Here is a 24,041-nt window from a genome sequence, read left to right on the forward strand (position 1 = left end):
CATCACCTTGCTTGACACGAATTTGGATTTTGAAGACATCTGTTTCATATCTCCCATTTACAATAGTTGCAACCATATCATCATGAAGTCATTGCAAGATTGTCATGAATTTTCTTGGACAACCCTAATCTTTGGAGAACAATCCACAGAGCCTTCTTGTGTAATGGATCCAATGATTTGTTCAGGTTGATGAAAGCAGTGGAGAATCCTTGGTGCTGCTTGGATTTGCCTGCCAATAAAGACTATGTCAGATGTTCCCCTAGAATGTCTAAAGCCTTGCAGTGTCTCTGGGAGAATTCAGCCACAGAAACCACACTATTCAGGAAAATGCCTGCCAGGACTGTCCCTGTTATAGGCAACAGGAAGATACTAGATTGCTTCCACAGCATGATTTTTCTCCCTTTCTGAAGACAATTGTGAATTGATCAAAAGCCCACCAGGTTCTGAAAACCTTAGCTGGGATACTTCCAGTGCTGCAGACTTTGTTGCTTGGTTACATTGTAACACTCCCATAAAATTTGAGTCGCTAATGGACTACCAGAAGGTATTGAGCGATAGTGTGTGGAGTTTCAGCTGCATCAGTGGATTCATGATTATGGAGTTGGTGGAAACATTCCTTCCAGTGTTGACAGATGACATTGTTATCCTTAAGAAGATAGAAACCAACCTTGCAAGTGAAGTGGATTTTGTCAGTTTGACCTGGGTCTAAAGACGACCCTGGCAGCTTCAAGAATGGTTTGCATGTTATGATGGTATGATGTTTCAGGATTTTACTTCTTTCCTTGTCATTATATCTTCTGAATTTGCCTTTGGATGTCAGTTGCCTTAAGACATACAATAATAGGCGGCACGGTGGCACAGTGGTTAGCACTGCTGCCTCACAGCGCATGAGACCTGGGTTCAATTCCCGACTCAGGCGACTGACTGTGCGGAGTTTGCACGTTCTCCCCGTGTCTGCGTGGGTTTCCTCCGGGTGCTCCGGTTTCCTCCCATAGTCCAAAGATGTGCGGGTCAGGTGAATTGGCCATGCTAAACTGCCCGTAGTGTTAGGTAAGGGGTAAATGTAGGGGTATGGGTGGGTTGCGCTTCGGCGGGTTGGTGTGGACTTGTTGGGCCAAAGGGCCTGTTTCCACACTGTAAGTAATCTAATTCATTCAGATCTGTTAAAAATAAACAATGGACTAGTTTTAAGTCCCCCCCCCACTCCCCTATCAGAGTTCCAAAATATTTCCCTCCCCTCCCCTCCCCTATCAGCGTTCCGAAAAGACCACTCCCTCCAAGACTTCCTTGTTAGGTCTGCACCCCCCACCAACCCAACCTCCACTCCCGACACCTTCCCCTGCAACCGCAAGAAATGCAAAACTTGCGCCCACACCTCCCCCCTTACTTCCCTCCAAGATCCCCAAGGGATCCTTCTGTATCCGCCACAAATTCACCTGCACCTCACATATCATTTACTGTATCCGCTGCACCCGATGTGGCCTCCTCTATATTGGGGAGACAGGCCGCCTACTTGCGGAACGTTTCAGAGAACACCTCTGGGACACCCGGACACCCCGTGGCTCAACACTTCAACTCCCCCTCACACTCCACCAAGGACATGCAGGTCCTTGGACTTCTTCATCGCCAGACCATAGCAACACGACAGCTGGAGGAAGAGCGCCTCATCTTCTGCCTAGGAACCGTCCAACCACAAGGGATGAACTCATATTTCTCCAGTTTCCTCATTTCCCCTCCCCCCACCTTGTCTCAGTCAAATCCCTTGAACTCTGCACTGCCTTCCTGACCTGCAATCTTATTCCTGACCTCTCCGCTGCCACCCCCACTCCGGCCTATCACCCTCACCTTGACCTCCTTCCACCTATCGCATTTTCAACGCCCCTCCCCCAAGTCTCTCCTCCCTACCTTTTATCTTAGCCTGCTGGACACACTTTCCTCATTCCTGAAGAAGGGCTTTTGCCCAAAACATCGATTCTCCTGCTCTTTGGATGCTGCCTGACCTGCTGTGCTTTTCCAGCAACACACTTTCAGCTAGTTTTAAGTCAACAAATGCTTAGATATTCTCAAGCCATTCCTTAACACTTCAATTTAAACAACAGCAAATAGAATGACTGCAGATGTATTATAGATTTGCTCTTATTGTGCATTATAATCTTGAAGCTAAAAGTGTTTCAACTTTCATTTAGATTTGCTATCAATGAACAATAGCTTGATGAAATAGTTGCATCAAAAAACAGTTGGTTACTTACAAGGTCCCTTTGTTTATTCCTTAAGTGTGAAATTGTGATTGCACAACAGCGGAGGCTCTCTAGTGCAACACTACTGTGATGAAGCCATTTGGTTTTCATTGTCTTTTGTTGGCTACACTTTTCCTTCAAGTTATTCAACATTTTCACAGCTAAGTGTCCCATATGGTGCCTTTTTATAGTGTACTGTATGCTAGTGAATGCGACATGACACTCTGCCAAAGGTAATAAAGAAAGAAATTGGATTTGTATGTATTTTCCATGACTTCTAAATGACTCAAAGCTCTTTACTGTATAGCCCACAAACTATTGTTGAAGTATGATGACTTTTTATCATGTAGGAGAAATCAGTAGCTGAAGTGCACACAAACAGCAATGAAATAAATTATCAGATCATCTGTTTTAAATGTTGGGTTGAAGTTGAACATACATACAAACAAGTACGCAGTTCCTCTTCGGATCTTCAAGCCGCCTCCATCATTTGATAAGATCACGGCAGACCTGAGTATCAATTCTACTTCTTGTCTAGCTTCTTTACTCCTATGTCAATCAAGAATCTATCTAACAGATCATTAAAAATATACCATGGTCTGCTGAAAGAAAGATGTTCTCCATATTTGGGTCTTAAACGTGAGGTTTCTTATTTAAAAATGTGTTCTCCTAGTTCTTGCCTCTCACCCAAGGGGAAACGTCCTTTCAGCAAACATCCTATCAAGTTCCCTCAGGAAGATCTTTTATATTTCAATAAGACAACTCTTCTTTTTTATAATCTCCAATAGATACAGGCCTAACTTGTCCAATCTTTCCAATAGATAACTTCCCCACTTCCCTTCACCCAATTCACAGATGCTAAATCTTCTCTTTACATGTTCAAGTAGACTTCAAGGCGTGTGCAGCAATTCATCATCATTGTGAAGTTGAGGAGCAGACCTGTGTGGGACTCAGGACATTAACTCAAATTTGAGCCAGTTAGTGGAGCAAAGGATCATTACAAACTTTGTTCCCTTCACCCAATTCACACTGCATTCCAGGAATCAACCAAGTAAATAAAAAATCAAAAGAACTGCGGTTGCTGTAAATCAGAAACAAAAATGGAAAATGTTGGAAAAGCTCAGCAGGTCTGGCAGCATTTTTGAAGTGAAATTAGAGTTAACGTTTTGGGTTTGGTGACCCCTCCTCAGAACTTGATCTCTCTGATTTTTCTGCACAGATGCTGCCAGACCTGCTCAGCTTTTCCAGCAACTTCTGTTTTTGTATCAATCAAGCAAAGATTCCCTGCACTGCATTGAATGCAATTATGTTCTTTCTTTAAAAAGGAGACCAAAATCGACACAGTAAATTGTATAGATCTCACCGATGTTCTGTATGCCTCTGGCAAAAGGTCACTTTTCAATATTCCATTCTCTTTATAATAAATAACAACAATCCATTTGTCTTGATAATTGTTTGCTGCATCTAAACACATTTTGTGATTCATGTGGTGATAAACATGCTGAATATATTGGTTGTAGTTTTAGAATTAAATTGGATTTAATTTGGATTTAAACAGAGGAAGAGAGATTTTGATTAATGGTGTGAAGGTGTTTGTGTTCGAAAAAAGGACAAAAACTCACTTGGATAGTGCCCTAAATATATGATTTCTAAGGAGGGATATGGCTACCCCATTGTAAAATTTGATAAAATGTTCAAACAGAACCAACTCATCAAGGCAATTACTTTAATTTTGACTTCAGCACAGTATTTTCAAGGTCTGAGATCAAAAGCCTGGAGTTCATTTCAGCAGAGATCATATTTTTCTTCAAGCAGAAGAAACCAAACTATTTCAGTTCAGTTCACTTCAGAACAACTGGTTACCTCAGCAGAAGTGACTTTTCGTCTTACACAAGTCTTCAAGTTGCTCAAACTAAATTAAGTGTTCATGATATCAGAATTGTGAGAGGTTCATGCCTGCAGACTCAGAAATAAATCATCAAAAAAACTTAAAATTCAAGGCAAAGAAATTGGCAAGTGTCAAAATGATATTTCTCTAGAACTGAGATTCTGTAACAGATAGTGTTGAAACTTTGCTTTGGTCTTTGTGCTTACACCTTTGTTTCCTATATCTAGCATTGTTTTTATTTCTTTTGTGTAATCAATCTCTGTTCTCTTGTTAAAGAACATCTGTAGCCTAAAGTGAATTGCTTCCAGAGGCTAACCACAACATTAACTGATTGAAAACAAAAACAAATTATTGATCAATGAAAGCAAAGAATTGTGGATGCTGGAAATCTGAATCAAAAACAGAAAGTTTTTCTGGAGAAACTCAGCAGTCTGGCGGTACCAGTCGAGAGAAAAATGAAGTTATCATTTTAAGTTCAGTGACACTTCATCAGGGCTGAAAACAGCTAGGGAAGGATGAAATATATGGTGATGATGGGGTGGAGGGAGTGAACAGAGTACATGGAGATCTGGCCCAGAGAGAGAGAGAGAGAGAGAAAGAAACAAAAAAGGGATCTAACAACCCAAGTTTCACTCTGGGATTTGACCTGTTCTGTTGTACCACTAACTATGAAAATAACAATGTATCAGGACACCTAGATACATCTGAACCTCAGAGTTCTACAATCTCTCTTGTTTTAAACACTGCTTTTCTATTATTTTCTATTATCACTATTTCTCACATTATACCCTATCTACCACATTTTGTCCACTCACTTAACCAATCTATATCACTTTGTAGGTGCTAAATCTTCTCTTTACATGTTCAAGGCGTGTGCAGCAATTCATCATCAATGTGAAGTTGGGGAGCAGACCTGGGTGGGACTCAGGACATAAAAATGGATAAGAGTTTTGTAAACTATAGTCTACTTTAACTAAAGTTGAGCCAGTTAAAGTAGCAAAGGATCAGAACAAAACTGGGAATGAATGGCTTCAGCAGACCTTCATGATAAGATGGGGAACAGATTGAGCTCAGTTGAAGCACCAACTAAACCCAACAGGAACCCTGCCAGACCTCAAGAAGACTAAAAGTGACATCAGTTCAAAGCTGTGAAGTAATTGGTCAGTGATGTATAAATGGATTTTGCCCACCTTAAAGCTGCAAATAAGAAAAGTAAGAGTTCTAATTTGCTTGCTCTAAATGAAAACTTAATTAATTTTTTATTCGGCTTAAATTTAGGATAAGAGTTTCTGAACTAAAGTTATACTTGAGCTAAAGTTATGCGTTGGAAAGCCTACAGTATGTGGGAAGTCTAAGGTTCTCCTGACAGGCTGGATAATCACATCTCGAGGAAATGCCACCAATTTGATCAAGTTGAACGCTAGGCGATAGGGCTTGAGCATTGACTGCAGATACTGCTGAGCATCCGTGAGGTTTAGAGTTGCGTGGGTAAATGTTGTCATCCTGCAGCATAAGGAAATGTAGTCAGGGAAGGAATGGTGACCATCACTCAGAAGAAGGGAGACAAGAAGGCAGTCAGGAAAGCCCCAGAGTGCATCTAACTTAAGGTCAGTTCTCAGTGTTGTGAAATAATGCAGGTCATGGTTCCTTCCTAGTGTACAGTCAGGGCTGAGCTGCACAAAATAGCAGACAGAGAAGAAGAATTATAGTAGTCAGAGACTCAACAGTGTGGCATACAGACAAGCATTTCCGTAGCTGCAGAAATGACCCAAGGGTGGTGTGTTGCCTCCATGGAGCTACAGTGCACGATGTCACTGAACAACTGTAGGACATTCTGAAGAAGGGGGTGAACAGTCAGAGGTCATAGTTCACATGACATAAAAAGGAAGAGGATGAGGTCCTGCAACAAGAATTTAGGGAGCTAGGTAACCTGTTGAAGAGCAGGACCTCAAAGGTTGTAATCTCTGGATTATGCCCAGTTCTACATACAAGTGAGTATGGGAATAGATGGCTGGAACAGATGAATGTGTTACTGATGAGTTCATGCAAATAGGAGGACTTTAGTTTCCTGGATCACTCGAACTGTTTCTGAGGAAAGTGGGACCTAATAATTCCAATAGGTTGCACTTGAATCACAATCGGATCCTTGCAGGACAATTTGCTGGTGTTGTTGGTGGAGTTTAAACTAATTTGGCAGGGAAATAGGAATATAAACTACAGTAGTGGGTGATACATATAGGCAAATATATAAAGTTAAGAAAAGTTAAGTCAGTTTGGCACAAAAAAATACATATAGTACAGTTAAGGCACAAGTGACCTTGACAAGGTTATATAGCATTTCTTTGAGTGCAAAGACTCTTGTGAATAAGGGAGATGTTTGAGGGAGCTTTATTAGTGCTGGGAATATAAAATAGTTGTTATCATAGGGACATGACAGAGAGAGAAAGACAGGACTGGAAGCTCAATATTTCAGGGTACTGAATCTGCAGGTGATGCAGGAAGAGATGTGAATGAGGAAGGAGTAGTGTCACAATATTGATCAAGGACTCACTTACAACAATAAGGAGGGATGATAACTTAGAAGGCTCTTCATGTGAGGCAGTAAGGTGTAATATAAACACAAAATAAGGGCATTCACATTGTTGTGTGTGTACTCTAGATCGTGAAATAATAAGAGAAGAGATAAAAGGATAGATAGATTTAAGGTGAATTTCAGTGAAATGTAAAATAACAGGGTAATAATGTTAGAGAATTTCAACTTCCCTTTATTATTTGGGATAGACAATTTTGGATAGTGAGGAAGGAAGTGGTAGGTTACAGCGGGATATAGATAAGTTGCAGAGCTGGGCGGAAATGTGGCAAATGGAATTCAATGTAGCTAAGTGCGAAGTCGTTCACTTTGGTAGGAATAACAAGATGATGGATTACTGGGCTAATGGTAGGCTACTTGGTAGTGTGGATGAGCAGAGGGATCTTGGTGTCTATATACACAGATCTCTGAAAGTTGCCACCCAGGTAAATAGTGCTGTGAGGAAGGCATATGGTGTACTGGGCTTTATTGGCAGAGGAATTGAGTTCCGGAGTCCTGAGGTCATGTTGCAGTTGTATAAGACTCTGGTGAGGCCTCATCTGGAGTATTGTGTGCAGTTTTGGTCGCCATACTATAGGAAGGATGTGGAAGCTTTAGAACGAGTGCAGAGGAGGTTTACCAGGATGTTGCCTGGAATGGTAGGAAAATCTTATGAGGAAAGGCTGAGGCACTTGGGGCTGTTCTCATTGGAGAAGAGAAGGTTTAGGGGAGATCTGATAGAAGTGTATAAGATGATTAGGGGTTTAGATAGGGTAGATACTAAGAACCTTTTACCGCTAATGGAGTCAGGTGTTACTAGGGGACATAGCTTTAAATTAAGGGGTGGTAGGTATAGGACAGATGTTAGGGGTAGATTCTTCACACAGCGGGTTGTGAGTTCATGGAATGCCCTGCCCGTATCAGTGGTGAACTCTCCTTCTTTATGGTCATTTAAGCGGGCATTGGATAGGCATTTGGAAGTTATTGGGCTAGTATAGGATAGGTAGGATTCGGTCGGCGCAACATCGAGGGCCGAAGGGCCTGTACTGCGCTGTATCCTTCTATGTTCTATGTTCTATGTATGAAAACATTAGAGAGAATGGAATCCTTAAGCTGTATCATGGAAAGCTTTGTAAACCAATATGTCAGTGGGGGAGCACTTTGGGGCCAGCGACCATAATTCTATTAGTTTCAAAATAGTGATGGAAAAGGATAGACCAGATCTAACAGTTGAAGTTCTAATTTGGAGGTAGGCTAATTTTGAGAGTATTAGGCAAGAACTTTCAAAAGCTGATTGGGGGGAAGAGGTCCGCCTGTAAATGGACCGCTGGAAAATGGGAAGCTTTCCAAAATGAGATAATGAGAGTGCAGAGATAGTATATTCCTGTTAGGGTGAAAGGAAAGGCTGGTAGGTGTAGGGAATGCCGGATGATTAGAGAAATTAAGGGTTTGGTTAAGAAGAAGAAGGAAGCATATGTCAGGTATAGACAGGAGAGATACAGTGAATCCTTAGAAGACTATAAAGGCATAGGAGTATATATAAGAGGGAAATCAGGAGGACAAAAAGGGGACATGAGATAGCTTTGGCAAATAGGGTTAAGGATAATCCAAAGGGCTTTTTGGTGGGCAAGTTGTTGGAGGGAATCTTGAGGGACAGGATTTACACATATTTGGAAAGGCAAGTACTGATTAGGGATACCCAACATGGCTTTGTGTGTTGGAAATCATGTCTCACGAACTTGATTGAGCTTTTTGAAAGTGTAACAAAGGATGAGGACAGAATGGTGGACGTGATCTATATGGACTTCAGTAAGGCATTTGACAAGGTTCCCCATAGGAGGCTGGTTAGCAAGGTCAGATCTCATGGAATACAGGGAGAACTAGCCATTTAGATACAGAACTGGCTCAAAGGTAGAAGACAGAGGATTTGGTGCGTGTATGGAATGAGCTGCCAGAGGAAGTGGTTGAGGCTGGTACAATTATAATATTTAAAAGGTACCTGGATGGGCTTGTGAATAGGAAGGGATTGAAGGGATATGGGCCATGTGCTTGCAAATGGGACTAGATTAGGTTGGGATATCTGGTCAGCAGAATGGATGAAGTGGACCGAAGAATCTGTTTCTGTGTTGTACTTCTCTATGACTGTATGACTCTATCTACAAGAGACAGGGCAGTGCTGAACCTAATTTTAGGGAATAAAGACAGGAAAGCAATAGAGATTTCATGGGGAGAGCATTTTATGACACTGACCAAATTTCAGTAGGATTTAATTCCATTCCTCCTCCATTCCCCACATCCCCATGATACTTGCCCATGCAATCATAGAAGGTGCAATAATTGCCCATTTACCTCCTCCCTCCTCACTGTCTAAAACCCCAGACACGCCTTCCAGGTGACACAGCGATTTGCCTGTAATTGACTCAATCTCATCTACTGTATTTGTTACTCATAATGTGAGACAAAACACAGGCTTGGTGACCAATTTGCAGAATATCTATTTCGCTCCATTAATATGACCCTGAACTTCCAGAGGTCTGCCACTTCAACGCACTACCAAGTTCCCATGCCAGCACTTCTGTCTCAGGCTTGCTGTAGTGTTCCCACTAGCATCAGCACAAGCCCGAAGACAAACTTCTTATTTTCTGAAGATCTAGGAGGATGGGAACTGACAAAGCCCTTGAAATGTATAAGGAAAGCAGGAAAGAACTTTAACAAGGAATTAGAAAGGCTAAAAGGAGTCATGAAAAGTTGTTAACAAACAGGAGAAATTACAGGCCTATGAGCCTCACATTGGTGGTACGGAAATTACAGGAAAAAAATCTCAGGGATAAGGTCTAAACATGTTTAGAAGCAAATGGGCTTATTAGTAATAGGAAGCATTGTTTTGTGTGGGGAATGTCATGACTCACTAATTTGATCGAGTTTTTTGAGAAGGTGATGAAGATGATTGATGAGGGAAAAATGGTTGATATCATCTACATGGACTTCAGTAAAGCCTTCATGGTAGACTGGTACAAAAGGTGAGGTCACATGCTATTGGGGTGAGTTGGCAAAATGGATACGGAACTGGCTTTATCATAGGAGACAGAGGGTAGCAGTGAAGGACTGTGACTTGTGGTGTTTCATAGGGATCTGTGCTATGATCTTTGCTGTTTGTGGTCTACATGAATGACTTGGAGGAAAACATAGTCCGTCTATTTAGTAAGTTTCCAGACAATTTGGTGAAGTTAAATTTTTTAAGGTGGATTGTCAGAGTATACAGCATAATATTCCTTATTATGGATCAGGTCAGACTCAATCAAAACATTTCAAGACCTTAACTTTTCTAGCTGTTTTAAGCAGATGTAACACAGATATTCCAGGAGAGATGCCGCTGGTCAAGCTACTTAATTTTAAACAAAACAAACAGTTTTTACAAGATTGCTGAAGGAAACAAACAACAGAAAACAGAATACTGAATAACCTAAGCTCTCCGATGACCCAACAGATCATCCCAACTTACTGATGCTGTTCCAAATACTTGCAACAATCCCCATAGACACCCCTTGGCACAAAAGGTAAAATCAAACATAGAGTCCTACAGGAGAGATGCCAGAGAGAGGGAAGGTCAGCACAGATCTGCTTCTCTTGGGTCCAACAGCTTCACAACACCTGTCTGACTGGTCTCAATGACTGTCCAGACTGCCCAAAAACCAAACCAAACCAGAGAAAAGCTGAGCTGGAAGAACTGGCCACTGTCCTTTAATTAGACAAGATTGTTTTTAAACTTAAAAGCCTTTTGCCTGAGGCAGTATCTGTTTGTAATAATCAAACTGGCCCTAAAATCCATCGAAACTTAGACTTTTCAGAATCTGTATCTTTTCAGACTTCTCTGAAAAAAAAAGCCAAGGACAAAATAACCTTGTTAAAGGAGCATCATCATCACAAGATCAGTTGGAGGCATGGGCAAAAAAATGGAGTTTAATCTGGACAGATGTGCAATGATGCATTTTGGAAGGTCAAGTACAGGTGAAAATGTAGACGGATCTGGGTGTGTAGGTCCATAGATCACAGAAGGCGACAGCACAGGTAGATAAGTACTAAAATAAGGCCTATGGCATGCTTGCCTTCATAGGAAGCAGCACCAAGGATAAGGGTAGACAATTATTCTGCAGCTTTATAGAACTTTAATTAGACCATACTTGGAATATTTCTAGTACAGTTCTGATCATTACACTACCAGAAAGATGTTGACACTCTGGAGAGGGTACAGAAAAGGTTTATCAGGATGTTGCCTGGTATGGGGGATTTTGGCTATGAAGAAAGGTTGGATCGACTGGGTTTCTTTTCACTGGAATGCAGGATGATGAGGGGAGACCTGATAGAAGTTTATAAGATTGTGAATTGCATACATAGAATAGAAAGTATGATGTGTTTTCCCAGGGCAGAGGGAGTCAATTTTTAGGGACACAGATTCAAGGTGCGAGGGGGCAAGTTGAAAAGAGATGCGTGAGGCAGTAGTGAGTGCCTGGAACGTGCTGCCAGAGGAGGTGGTGGAAGCAAACACAATAGCTGCATTCAAGACACACCTGCAAGAACTTGTGAATAGAAAGGGAGTGGAGGGATACGGATCCTGTAAGTGAAGACAGCTCAGTACAGAAGGGCAAAATGTATCAGTGCAGGCTTGGAGGGCCAAAGGCCCTGTTTGTGCTGTATTCTTCTTTGTTCTATGTTTTGTTCTGCTTGGGGACCCTGCAGCTCTTGGACTCAAAATCAAGGTTAAATAATTCTAGAGCCTGATTCCATCCTGCCATGATTTGTTATCTGCGCCTACCCTCTCATCCGGCTGTGACAATGGTTGCTTTAGTCAGAAGTCACACAACACCAGGTTATAGTCCAACAAGTTGCTTTTAGCATAGTTCACCCATTCACACTCACTCACAGACCTACTATCACATTACATGGGCTTTCACAAGCCCAGGACAGATTATTAGCATGAGATTAAGGCGATTTATTGAAATGGGAAGCAATGGGGACATTCAGGGTTATTCCTGCAGATATAGAGGAGGTGTATTTCACAAAGCAGTCACCTAGTCTGTGTTTGGTTTTGCCAATATAAATGAGACTAATGGATTGGAAGGACAACACTATCATTGATCTGGGAAGGAGGGAAAGGGCTGAGGACAAAAGTGTGGAAACGGGTTGGAAACAGTTCATTGTTTTACTAAAGTCCTTTAGTATTCTTGATGAAGGGCTTATGCTCGAAACGTCGAATTCCCTATTCCTGAGATGCTGCCTAACCTGCTGTGCTTTAATCAGCAACACATTTTCAGCTTTCAGCACAGCCTACCCATAGTCTCCTACTGTCAGCTCTCATTATCACTTATTCAGCTTCTTTTCAGTCCTGGTCCACTATCAATAATCCCCACTCCTTTCTTTACACTGGGCTTTGCCTCCAATTATTCATTCAACAAGCCCAGGACAGATTATTAGCATGAGACCAAGGCGATTTATTGAAATGGGAAGCAATGGGGACATTCAGGGTTATTCCTGCAGATATAGAGGAGGTGTATTTCACGAAGCAGTCACCCAGTCTGTGTTGGTTTTGCCAATATAAATGAGACTAGTGGATTGGAAGGACAACACTATCATTGATCTGGGAAGGAGGGAAAGGGCTGAGGACAGAAGTGTGGAAACGGGTTGGAAACAGTTCATTGTTTTACTGAAGTCCTTTAGCATTTGCTATTCTAACTTAATCTGGCCGGCATGTGACTCTGAAACCACAGTCATGTGATTGACTCTTAATTATCCTTGGGGGAATACAGGATGGGAGATGATTGTTTGGACCGTCCAGAGACACCCACATTCCATACACAATTTTTTCAAATACTCCTGTAATGTTTTTCTTAATTTTTTTCTAATTTGTTTTACGGGATATGGGTATCTGCTGCCAATTACTAATTACCCAGAGGGCAATTAAGAGTCCACCACATTCCTGGAATCACACATCGGCCAGACCAGGTAAGGATGGTAGTTGCTCTTCCTAAAGGACATTAGCAAACCAGGTGGTCTTCTCCTTGACAATCCTGTCATAGAGTCATTGATTCACACAGCACACAGAAACAGACCCTTCAGTCCATACCAAACGAAATCCCAAATCAAACCAATCCCACCTGCCTGCTTCTGGCCTATATTCTTCCAAACCTTTTCCATTCATGTACTTATCCAAATGTCTTTTAAACGCTGTAGGGTTTCTGGTTTTCTATCAGTAATTTGCTGACTTTTAGGTGGTTTGAATCACCCCCAGATCACTGGTTCTGACACTGGACTTACTTAGAGAATGTGAAATGAAGAAGGCAGTAAAAAGGTGTTGCAGGGCAAAAGAATCTCTGTGTTTATTAAGTACAAAAAGGTAAAATTGCAAGTAGTAAAGGCAAATATAATAAACAGTGAAATTAACACAATTAACTATACAGAGAGCAATAACATGATACAATATTAAATTGAACACAAGTTCAAGATGTGTGGAGTTTGCACATTCTCCCCGTGTCTGCTTGGGTTCCCTCTGGGTGCTCCAGTTTCCTCCCACAGTCCAAAGATGTGCAGGTTAGGTGAAGTATCCATGCTAAATTGCCTGTAATGTTAGGTGAAAGGGTAAATGTAGGGGAATGGGTCTGGGTGGGTTGCGCTTCGGCGGGTCGGTGTGGAATTGTTGGGCCGAAGGGCCTGTTTCAAAACTGTAAGTAATCTAAGTTAAACATTATTAGAAACTAAGTAACAGTTTCAATCATAGGCACTTCCTTTGGGCTTCCTGCCGTTGGGGTCACTGCACTCCTTCTCCTTCCTGCTAGCTAGTTTGGAAACTTTGGGGTCCTAGGAATTAAGCTCATCACTGGGGAGAACTTGCAATTTTGAAGTACAGATGTCTGTTCCCGTTTGCTGGACCAGGTACCTCAATGAAGTCTCTGGACAGTGTAGGCCTTCAGTCTGGGTTAAGTCCACCGATGCAGTAAGTTAAGTATTGGATTTATCAGGTGAGTTATTGGTTTTTCTTACTTTGTGGTGGTTTTTGCGAGCTGGGTTTCACCTCAAGCTGTGTCGATCAGGTCAGTAGTTTTCAGCGATTGTTGGTTCCCCTGGTAAGGAACAGGCTCGTGTTGGTGAGTTTTGAGATTGCTGTTGGGATCCCTCTTCTGGTATAGTTGTGCACATAATTCTCAGCAGAATCACACTCTCGGATCCCTCTTCTAGAGATAGCCTTGGGGAATAGTTCTCAGGATGGTAGCTCTCTGGGATCCTTCTCCTGGCAGCAGCTGCACGGATAACATTTGGACCTGTAACTCTCTGGAATCCCTCTCCTGGTGGTAGCTGCAGGGATACCTTTTGGACCTGTAACTTTCTGAGATCCCTCTCCTGGTGGTAACTGCAGGGATACCTTTTGGACCTGTAACTTTCTGAGATCCCTCTCCTGGTGGTAACTGCAGGGATACCTTTTGGACCTGTAATTCTCTGGGATCCCTCTCCTGGTGGTAGCTGCAGGGATACCTTTTGGACCTGTAACTTTCTGAGATCCCTCTCCTGGTGGTAACTGCAGGGATACCTTTTGGACCTGTAATTCTCTGGGATCCCTCTCCTGGTGGTAGCTGTGCAGATAGCTCTTTCAGGTGAGATCAGGACCTGCAATTATACTAATTGCGAATCTCTTATCTTTGTGCCAAATCTGCACTTGCCATTGAGTTACTGGTGTTCCCTTTCAGGTGAGTTGGCTTCCTGACAGTTAAGAGTATGTGTAAATATACTTTGTTTGAGGTTGAATGCCTGATATCTCTCTGAATGAATACTGTACTGATTGAAGTTGAAAGTCTTGATAGGTTCCATAGCATCTGGTCTGGAGAAGCCCGAAAGGTAAAAGGTAGTTTCAGTCTGGAGTGTTAGGTCTGGATGATTGTCTTTTAGAGCCAAGGGGTGAATTGGATTTTTGGGCTGAACAATGACTCTTGGCCGCTATCTTAGTGTCTGTGTATTTTACCTCGAGCATCACCCTTTTACTTTTAAAAGTTTTGAAAAGTCTAAGATTTTGATCCAGTATTTTCAATGATAGAGATGTTTGCTCAATCCAACAATGTTGTCATTGTACCCAAATCCACGACTTCCCAAGGAAGTTCACATCACAAACAAACTACCCTCTGTGTAAAAGAAAGCATGCCCCCTTTATATTTAAATCTCTCTACAAACACATGTTCCCTAGTCTTGAAATGTTCAGCATTAGACTCTTAGTTACCTATTTTTATTGAATTCAAGCTCTACCAGACACCAAATAGGATTTGAACCCTGATCCCCAGAATACTACTTGTGTCCTTAGGTTAGCCTGGAGCTAACACCACTCAGCCATCATCTTATCCTAGCACAGGCCTACTTCAGTTGTTTATCCCAGTGATGGAGCCAGCAAGGACAAAAGTGCTACATGAAGGAATACATTCTGGGGAAAAGCAGCTTAGTTTAACTGACTAGAATTGAATGTTGAAGGTTACAAGATCAATTGTCCATGTAAACATATTAGTTAAAGTAAGCCTCTTATCATATGAACAATAATGATTCTTTCATTGATTTGAAATTCTGCAGGGCTCTTGACAGCACTTTATGTTAGAACAAAGGGATGACAAGAAAAGATTGTTACGCAGAATTAGAATAAATAGAGCTATCCATTTCACACAGCATGAATTGAAAGCACAAAATATATCACTAGAATGAAACAAAGGAAAATGAGTTAGTTTGATATTCTGGAGATCTATTCAATTATTTTTGAAGTTGGGCAAAGTTTCAGAGCTTGTTACTTGTTAAGTTTTACCTGTTAAAAATTCACCCTAAAGCAGCATAGGCCTATCCTGATATCAATTATTCATACCTTCTTCATACATATATCCACCATTATGGAAATTGAGAATGGACCCAGCTGTAGTTTAACAATGCAAAGTTTTTTCTTAAAATCTTTAAAATTTACATGAGGTATTTGTTTCCCATTACAGTATTATAAGTATTGTTACAACCAGACCTTGGGTGAGGTTTCCAGATTCATTATGGTTCCACACAGGAGACTCCATGCTATTAAGCTCCCAAGTAAGGAAAATATGAACTGGTTCCCTTACCTTACCCATCAATCTCATGGTGTGGTTGCAACAAGATTAATTTTAAAAGAATTCTATCCATTATGGATAACTTTCTCTCCGATCCAAATGAGTTTATGTTTTAAAAAGATCCAATTTAATCAGTCTTCTTTTGAATTGGCAAAGAATGCGTTTATTAGTTACGAAACTCAAGAAGGAATAGTAGAGTAAAGCAACACAGACTGCAAATAAGAAGCGAATCCAAAAGGATAAAAGTTAAAAGAAGCAAACATACATGGATTTGGTGATGTGCAATGCAGATTTAATAACTTATGTTAGAGTGAAAACAAAACCCATGGAAACAGTGACACTAGCTTGATAGAATTTAGAATTGAGTTTGAATTAAGAATCATAGAATCCTTACAGTGTGAACACAGGCCCTTTGGCCCAACAAGTCCACACCGACCCTCCAAAGAATAACCCATCCCCCCTTACCCTGTATTTACCTCTAACTAATGCACCTAATCTACACATCCCTGCACATTATGGGAAGTTTAGCACAACCATTTCACCTAACATGCATGTCTTTGGATTGTGGGAGGAAACCTACGCAGACACGGGGAGAATGTGCAAACTCCACACAGACAGTCTCCCAAGGCAGGAATGAAACCCAGGTGAGGCACTTGGCTCTGTGAAGCAGCAGTGCCAACCACTGAGCCACCATGCTGCTCATACAGCAACAATTAATGGTAAGCCAGATGGTTGGTTGAACAAGTGGACAAAAACTTGTCAGATGCAATATAATTTGGGAAAACATGAGATTGAGTATCAGTAAGAGCAATTTTAAAGGAATGAGAATAAGGTAGCTGCAATGGTCTGGGAAAGGGACTTAGCAGCAATGATGCTTGTGGAACGATGGCAGATGTTTAAGGAAATAGCTCATAGCTTACTGCAAATATATATGTGAGGAAGAAAGATTCTAGGAAGAGATTAAGCCAACCGTGGTTAACCAGAGACATTAAGGATAGCACTAAATCGAAAGAGAAGAAAGACATACAAATTTGCCAAAGAGTAGTGGTAGGCCGGAGGGTCAGTTGAATAGTGGACAAAAACTTGTCAGATGGAATATAATGTGGGAAAAGATGAAGTTAAGCACTATAGGAGGAAATTTGGAAGAGCAGAATGTTATGTAAATGGAGAAAGACTGCTGAAAGCTACAGAACTGAGGGATTTGGGAGTCTTCATCCATGAATCATAAAAAAAGACAGCATTCATATTCACTGGGTAAGAGAGAAGGCACAGAGAGTGTTGGAATTTGGTTTGCAGAACTCAGAATGAGTGAGGCTCTTCCTTTTCTGCAATAGAGGCATAACTATGTTCAGCATGTTAAAACTCAGAGCCAGAATGTACACAAGAGATCATTCAGTCCCACTAGTCCAAACCATGAGAGTAAAAACTGCTTTTTAACCCCTACCTTTGTGTATTACAGAGAACATAGATCTTCAAAACATGTCTGCAGTTTGGGACATAATCCATATAGCGGGGTCTTGCTGCTGTGCATGGGATCATCAGCCCCTCTTTATATCTGTAGCAAAAGAAATCACAGTCCAGCCTGTCTGATGTTTCTTTGTCACTTTCAGATGTTAGATTCTATCGCCCGCACCTAAAGGTTTTTATTATACATGCAGTTATTGTCTCTGTAGCATTCCTCTTCTTTAAGAAAAGTATTAGAATTAAGAGCTAAAAATGAGTCTATAGTAGTTCATGTTTCTGACCCGTGGCCATGACAGGAACAGGACTGTAACAGTGAGCAAGGATTGCATTACTACCAGTGTTTTGTTTATTTTTTTGTAATTGTATTCACCTGCAATGTTACTGCCACTGATTTGTGTACATTTATCATTGACCACCCTTATTCTTTCCACCAAAATGTATGATCTCATACTTACCTATAACTAATGTGTCAATTACATGGCCATTCTGCAGTTTTTATACCTTCTTATATTTTATTGCAGCTGAAAATGGGTTCCTGGTTAAAGCACAGCAGGTCAGGCAGCATCCAAGGAACAGGAAATTCGACGTTTCGGGCCAGACCCCTTCATCAGGAATGAGGAGAGAGTGCCAGGCAGGCTAAGACAAAAGGTAGGGAGGAGGGACTTGGGGGAGGGGCGATGGAAATGTGATAGGTGGAAGGGAGTCAAGGTGAGGGTGATAGGCCGGAGTGGGGTGGTGGCGGAGAGGTCAGGAAGAAGATTGCAGGTTAGGAGGGCGGTGCTGAGTTCAAGGGAATTGACTGAGACAAGGTGGGGGGAGGGGAAATGAGGAAACTGGAGAAATCTGAGTTCATCCCTTGTGGTTGGAGGGTTCCCAGGTGGAAGATGAGGCGCTCTTCCTCCAACTGTCGTGTTGTTATGTTCTGACGGTGGAGGAGTCCAAGGACCTGCATGTCTTCGGTGGACTGAGAGGGAGAGTTAAAGTGTTGCGCCACGGGGTGGTTGGGTTGGTTGGTCCGGGCGTCCCAGAGGTGTTCCCTGAAGCATTCCGCAAGTAGGCGGCCTGTCTCCCCAATATAGAGGAGGCCACATCGGGTGCAGCAGATGCAATAAATGATGTGTGTGGAGGTGCAGGTGAATTTGTGTTGGATATGGAAGGATTCCTTTGGGCCTTGGAGAGAGGTAAGGGAGGAGGTGTGGGCGCAAGTTTTGCATTTCCTGCAGTTGCAGGGGAAGGTGCCGGGAGTGGAGGTTGGGTTGGTGGGGGGTGTGGACCTGACGAGGGAGTCACGAAGGGAGTGGTCTTTGCAGAACGCTGATAGGGGAGGGGAGGGAAATATATCCCTGGTGGTGGGGTCCATTTGGAGTTGGCGGAAATGACAGCGGATGATACGCTGTATACGGAGGTTAGTGGGGTGGTAGGTGAGAACCAGTGGGGTTCTGTCTTGGTGATGGTTGGAGGGGTGGGGCTCAAGGGTGGAGGAGCAGGAAGTGGAGGAGATGCGGTGGAGGGCATCGTCGATCACGTCTGGAGGGAATCTGCGGTCCTTGAAGAAGGAGGCCATCTGGGCTGAATGGTATTGGAACTGGTCCTCCTGGGAGCAGATGCGGCGGAGACGAAGGAATTGGGAATATGGGATGGAGTTTTTACAGGGGGCAGGGTTGGAGGAGGTGTAGTCCAGGTAGCTGTGGGAGTCTTGGATAGGTACATGGATGACAGTAAAATGTAGAGTTTTAGGTTAGTTTGATCTTAGAGTTGGATGAAAGGTCGGCACAACATTGAGGGCCGAATGGCCAGCTGGACTGTTCGACGTTTTAACCAGGGGTTGCAGTTCAAGCATTCAAAGTAGCCCCTTTTGGACTGAAATGAGGAGAATCTTGTTCACACAAATAGTGGTGTGCCTATGGACTTCTCTGTCACAGATATTGAATGTTTTAAAGAAGAAGTTAGATAAACCACAACCACCTGATGAAGGAGCAGCGCTCCGAAAGCTGGTGCTTTCAATTAAACCTGTTGGACTATAACCTGGTGTTGCGTGATTTTTAAGTTAGATAAAGTTCATAGGGAAAGCAGAAGCAGGGTATTGAATTGAATAATCAACTACGATCACATCAAATGATAAAGCAGCATGAAGTGCCAAATGGTCTACTCCTGTGTAGGAATCTTTCGATGATCCTTGTGAATCACAATTTCTCAACTTTTCCCAGTCTAAGTAACTGTCCACTGATTTCTGTTTTCTAAACTGCTCTTTTAATTCATTAAATGACTGTGGCAGTTTTCTTCCCTAAAGGACATTAGTGAACCAGCTGGATAACCTCAAAAAACCCGTTAGGCTCCTAATTTCAGATTTTTATTGAATTTTAACTCCATCACCAGCCTTAGCAGAATTTGAACCTGGACCCCAGAACATTACTTGGGTCTTTAAGAGTACTTGTCCAGCAATAATATCATGAGTCCATTGCCTCTCTTTGCATATCAACTAATTTGCTTGGGGGTGGATTTTAGAAAACCAGTGATGTTATGTGGCTCCACAGCTTTGTGTTTTAGTTAATTTTCTTATTCTAGAATTATACTTCCAGGTTGCATCCCAGAATCCAACATAAACAATGTGACAGTTTGTAACGATCACTTAAAATAAACACCAAAGTCTATCTTTACAGGGTTTGCAACGTTCCTAATATTGTTTCGATTGTTGCACAGATGTAAAGATATCAGCTAGCATTTAGACTTGTTTAAAAATAAAACTTCTGCATTTGAAACCATGAAACAATATTTATTTCTTCAAGACACCATTTCACTTTGAGTTTTCCACAGGGAGTAAAGCTGCAAAAATAAAAAAAAATCACTGAAAGGACATTTGAGTTGCCACAGCAGTTACAGAAGTTGAATCATAGATTAATGCCATATTGCATTCTAAAATTCAGACATGTTAATACCATTTTGCTTAAGTTATGTTGACAGGTTCCATAGCATGAAATGAACCTAAGGATTAGCTATGCTATAGCTTAGCATTATAGTCAAATCTATTATTCAAACTAATAAAATGACCGGGATAATTTGCAAACATGATCATTAATGCTCAAAACATTGCATGGAATATTTGGCTGTTGTGCAATGTTGGATTTATGAGAGAAAATGCTTTGAGTGTCAGAACAAACTCCCAATTTTTGCTACCGTTCCTAAAATGGATGAAATTTGAAACCCCAGAGACTTTACCAAGAGAATAAAGGCACGAGATTCTATTGTTGTAGAACAGGAGACATTTCAATGCATACTCATTAACAAGGCAAACATCCAATAAGATCTATATTATACTCTAACCTTCAGATTTGTTATGAGGCAAACATTAATTAACAAACAAAATGGTTCAATACATTACAAAATGCACATTAAATGCCAGACACATCTATAACATTTCCCTGGAACCTTTGCAGCAATGAATCCAGACATGTGTGAGTCACCAAAATTATTTCAAATTCCTCCTGAGGAATCACAGCTTCTTTCGATTGAAGATTTAGCCTCTGATTGGGCTCAAAAATCATAATAACTTAAAAATGTTTTTATGGACATGGACATCACTGGCGAGGCCAACATCTATTGCAAGTCTATAACTGCACTTGAGAAGGTGGTGGTGAGCTGTCTTCATGAACTGCTGATGTCCATGTTTCTTCTGTTTCTACTTCTGCATTTGTTGCATTCATTTTATTGGAAGCAGATGCTGTTGAAAAAGGATCCTGTGACATGGCAGGAATAATGATTTAGTATGTTCCCAATTCAGATTGGTGCATGGCTTTAATGAGCACATGCATGGGCTCTAGTCAATGTAATTTTAAGAATATTGATGCTCAGACTGATCCAATGATTACTCATCTGCCAGTTGCGCAATCTCTTCTCCCAAGGCTGTGTCCCACTAGATTCCCAAGACTATGTGCAGACAAGACTGCATGCCTATACTTCTCATGCTAACAGTTCTTAGCAGAACTGATGTCGGTGGTGGACATGTTGTTGGAGGGAATCCTGAGGGACAGGATTTATATATATTAGAAAGGCAAGGACTGATTAGAGACAGTCAGCATGGCCTTGTACGTGAGAAATCATGTCTCACAAACTTGATTAAATTTTCTGAAGAAGTAACAAAGAAGATTGATGAGGGCAGAGTGGTGGACATGATCTGTATGGATTTGAGTAGGCCATTCAACAAGGTTCCCCATGTGAGACTGATTAGCAAGGTTAGATCTCATGGAATATAAGGAGAACTAGCCATTTGAATACAGAACTGGCTCATAGATAGAAGGTGGTGGTGGAGGGTTGTTTTTCAGGCTGGAGGCCTGTGACCAGTGGAGTGCCACAAGGATCGACACTGGATCTACTAATTTTTGTCATTTATATAAATGATTTGGATGTGAACAGAGATATAGTTAGTAAGTTTGCAGATGACACCAAAATTGGAAGTGTAGTGGACAGTGAAGAAGGTACCTCAGAGTATAATGAGGTCTTGATCCGATGGGCCAATGGGGTGAAGAGTGGCAGATGGAGTTTAATTTAGATTTGGTGCTGCATTTTGGAAAGGCAAATCAGAGCAGGACTTCTTGTATACTTTAATGGTAAGGTCCTAGGACGTGTTGCTGAACAAAGAGAACTTGGAGTATACGTTCATAGTTTCTTGAAAGTAGAGCCACAGGTAGATAGGAGAGTGAAGAAAGTGTTTGGTATATTTTCCTTTATTGGTCAGAGTATAAAATATAGGACTTGGGAGATCATGTTGTGGCTGTACAGGACATTGGTTAGGCCACTTTTGGAATATTGCGTGCAATTCTGGTTTCCTTCCTCTTGGAAGGATGTTATAAAACCTGAAAAGGTTCAGAAAAGTTTTACAAGGATGTTACCAGGGTTGGAGGATTTGAGCTATAGAAAGAGGTTGAATAGGCTGGGGCTGTTTTCCCTGGAGCATTGGAGGCTGAGGGGTGACCTCATAGGGGTTTATTAAATCATGAGAGGCATGGATAGGGTAAATAGACAAAGTATTTTCCCTGGGGTAGGGGGAGTCTAGAACTATACGGCACAGATTTAGAGTGAGAGGGGAGAGATATAAAAGGGACCTAAGGGGCAGTGTTTTCACACAGAGGGTGATATGCATATGGAATGAGGTGCCAGGGGTGACACGGTTGCTCAGTGGTTAGCACTGCTGCCTCACAGTGCCTGGGATCTAGGTGCAATTCCAGCCTTGGGCGACTGTCTGTGTGAAGTTTGCACATTCTCCCTGTGTCTGTGTGAGTTTCCTCACGTGCCCTGGTTTCCTTCCCCAGTTCAAAGATGTGCAAGTCAGGTGAATTGGCCATGCTAAATTGCTCATAGGGTTAGGCACATCATTCAGAGGGCAATGGATCTGGGTGGGTTACTCTTCAGAGGGTCAGTGTGGACTTGTTGGGCCAAAAGGCTTGTTTCTACACTGTAGGGAATCTAATCTAATCTGATCAGGAAATGATGGAGGCTGGGACAATTGCAAAATTTAGAAGGCATCTGGATGGGTTTATGAATAGGAAGGGGTTAGCGGGATATGGGCCAAGTTCTGGCAAATGGGACTATATTAAATTAGGATATCTAGTCAGCATAGATGAGTTGGACCAAAGGGTCTGTTTCCGTGCTGTACATCTCTGTGACTCTATGACTGTAACTCCACTGTTCACAGGACTTCCCATCTGCCAGCTTCACTAAGTGGACTGTCCCTGTGTCTCTCAGAGTCCTAGTCTCCTCAGGAGCATGAAGCTAAAGGTAACACTCCAGTATTAGTGATGCAAGGTCCCTTTTCATCTATTCCAGACCCACGGTTCACTAGCCGCTGCTGTTCACTGACCCATGAAAACTGACTTGTGTGACCTATTAATATCTCCCAACAATCTTCAGCTGCTTCATCAATGATCTTCTCTCCATAATTAAGGAGAGAAGAGGGGGATGTTCGCTGATGATTGCACAATGTTCAGTAGCATGAGGGTGGCACGGTGGTTCATTGGTTAGAATTGTTACCTCACATTACCAGGGACCTGCATTCAATTCTCACTTTGGGAGACTCAGTGTAGACTTTGCACATTCTCCCCGTGTCTGTGTGGGTTTCCTCCCACAGTCTAAAGATGTGCAGGCCAGGCGAATTGGCCATGCTATATTGCCCATAGTGTTAGGACAATATCCAGGCTTTGACTGACGAGTAGCAAATAATTTTCACACCACACAAATGCCAGGCAATGAACATTTCTAATAAGTGACAATCTAATCACTTCCCCTTGACATTCAATGGTGTTACCATCACTGAATCCCCCACTACCGACATCCTGGGAGTTACTATTGACCAAAAACTCATAAACACAATGGCTACAAGAGCAGGTTAGAGACTTGGAATACTGTGGCAAGTAACTCACCTCCTTATCCCTGAAGTTTGTCCACAATTTACAAAGCACAAATCAAGAAAATTGACTTTGTTGAATGGGTGTAGCACCAACAATACTCAAGAAGCTTGACACCATCCATCGCGCCCACTTCATTGGCTCCATATCCACAAACAATCATGCTCTCTACCACCAATGCTCAGTAGCAGCTGTGTGTACCACCTACAAGGTGCACTTCAGATAATCACCAAAGATTCTTTATACACCACCTTTCAAACTCATGATCTCTTTCATCTAGAAGAACAAGGGTAGCAGATACTTGGGAACATTACCACCTTTAAGTTCCCTTCCAAGCCACTCATCATTCTGACTTGGCGATATATTCACTGT

This window comes from Hemiscyllium ocellatum, chromosome 16, assembly GCF_020745735.1.
Source record: "Hemiscyllium ocellatum isolate sHemOce1 chromosome 16, sHemOce1.pat.X.cur, whole genome shotgun sequence".
Classification (NCBI taxonomy): domain Eukaryota; kingdom Metazoa; phylum Chordata; class Chondrichthyes; order Orectolobiformes; family Hemiscylliidae; genus Hemiscyllium; species Hemiscyllium ocellatum.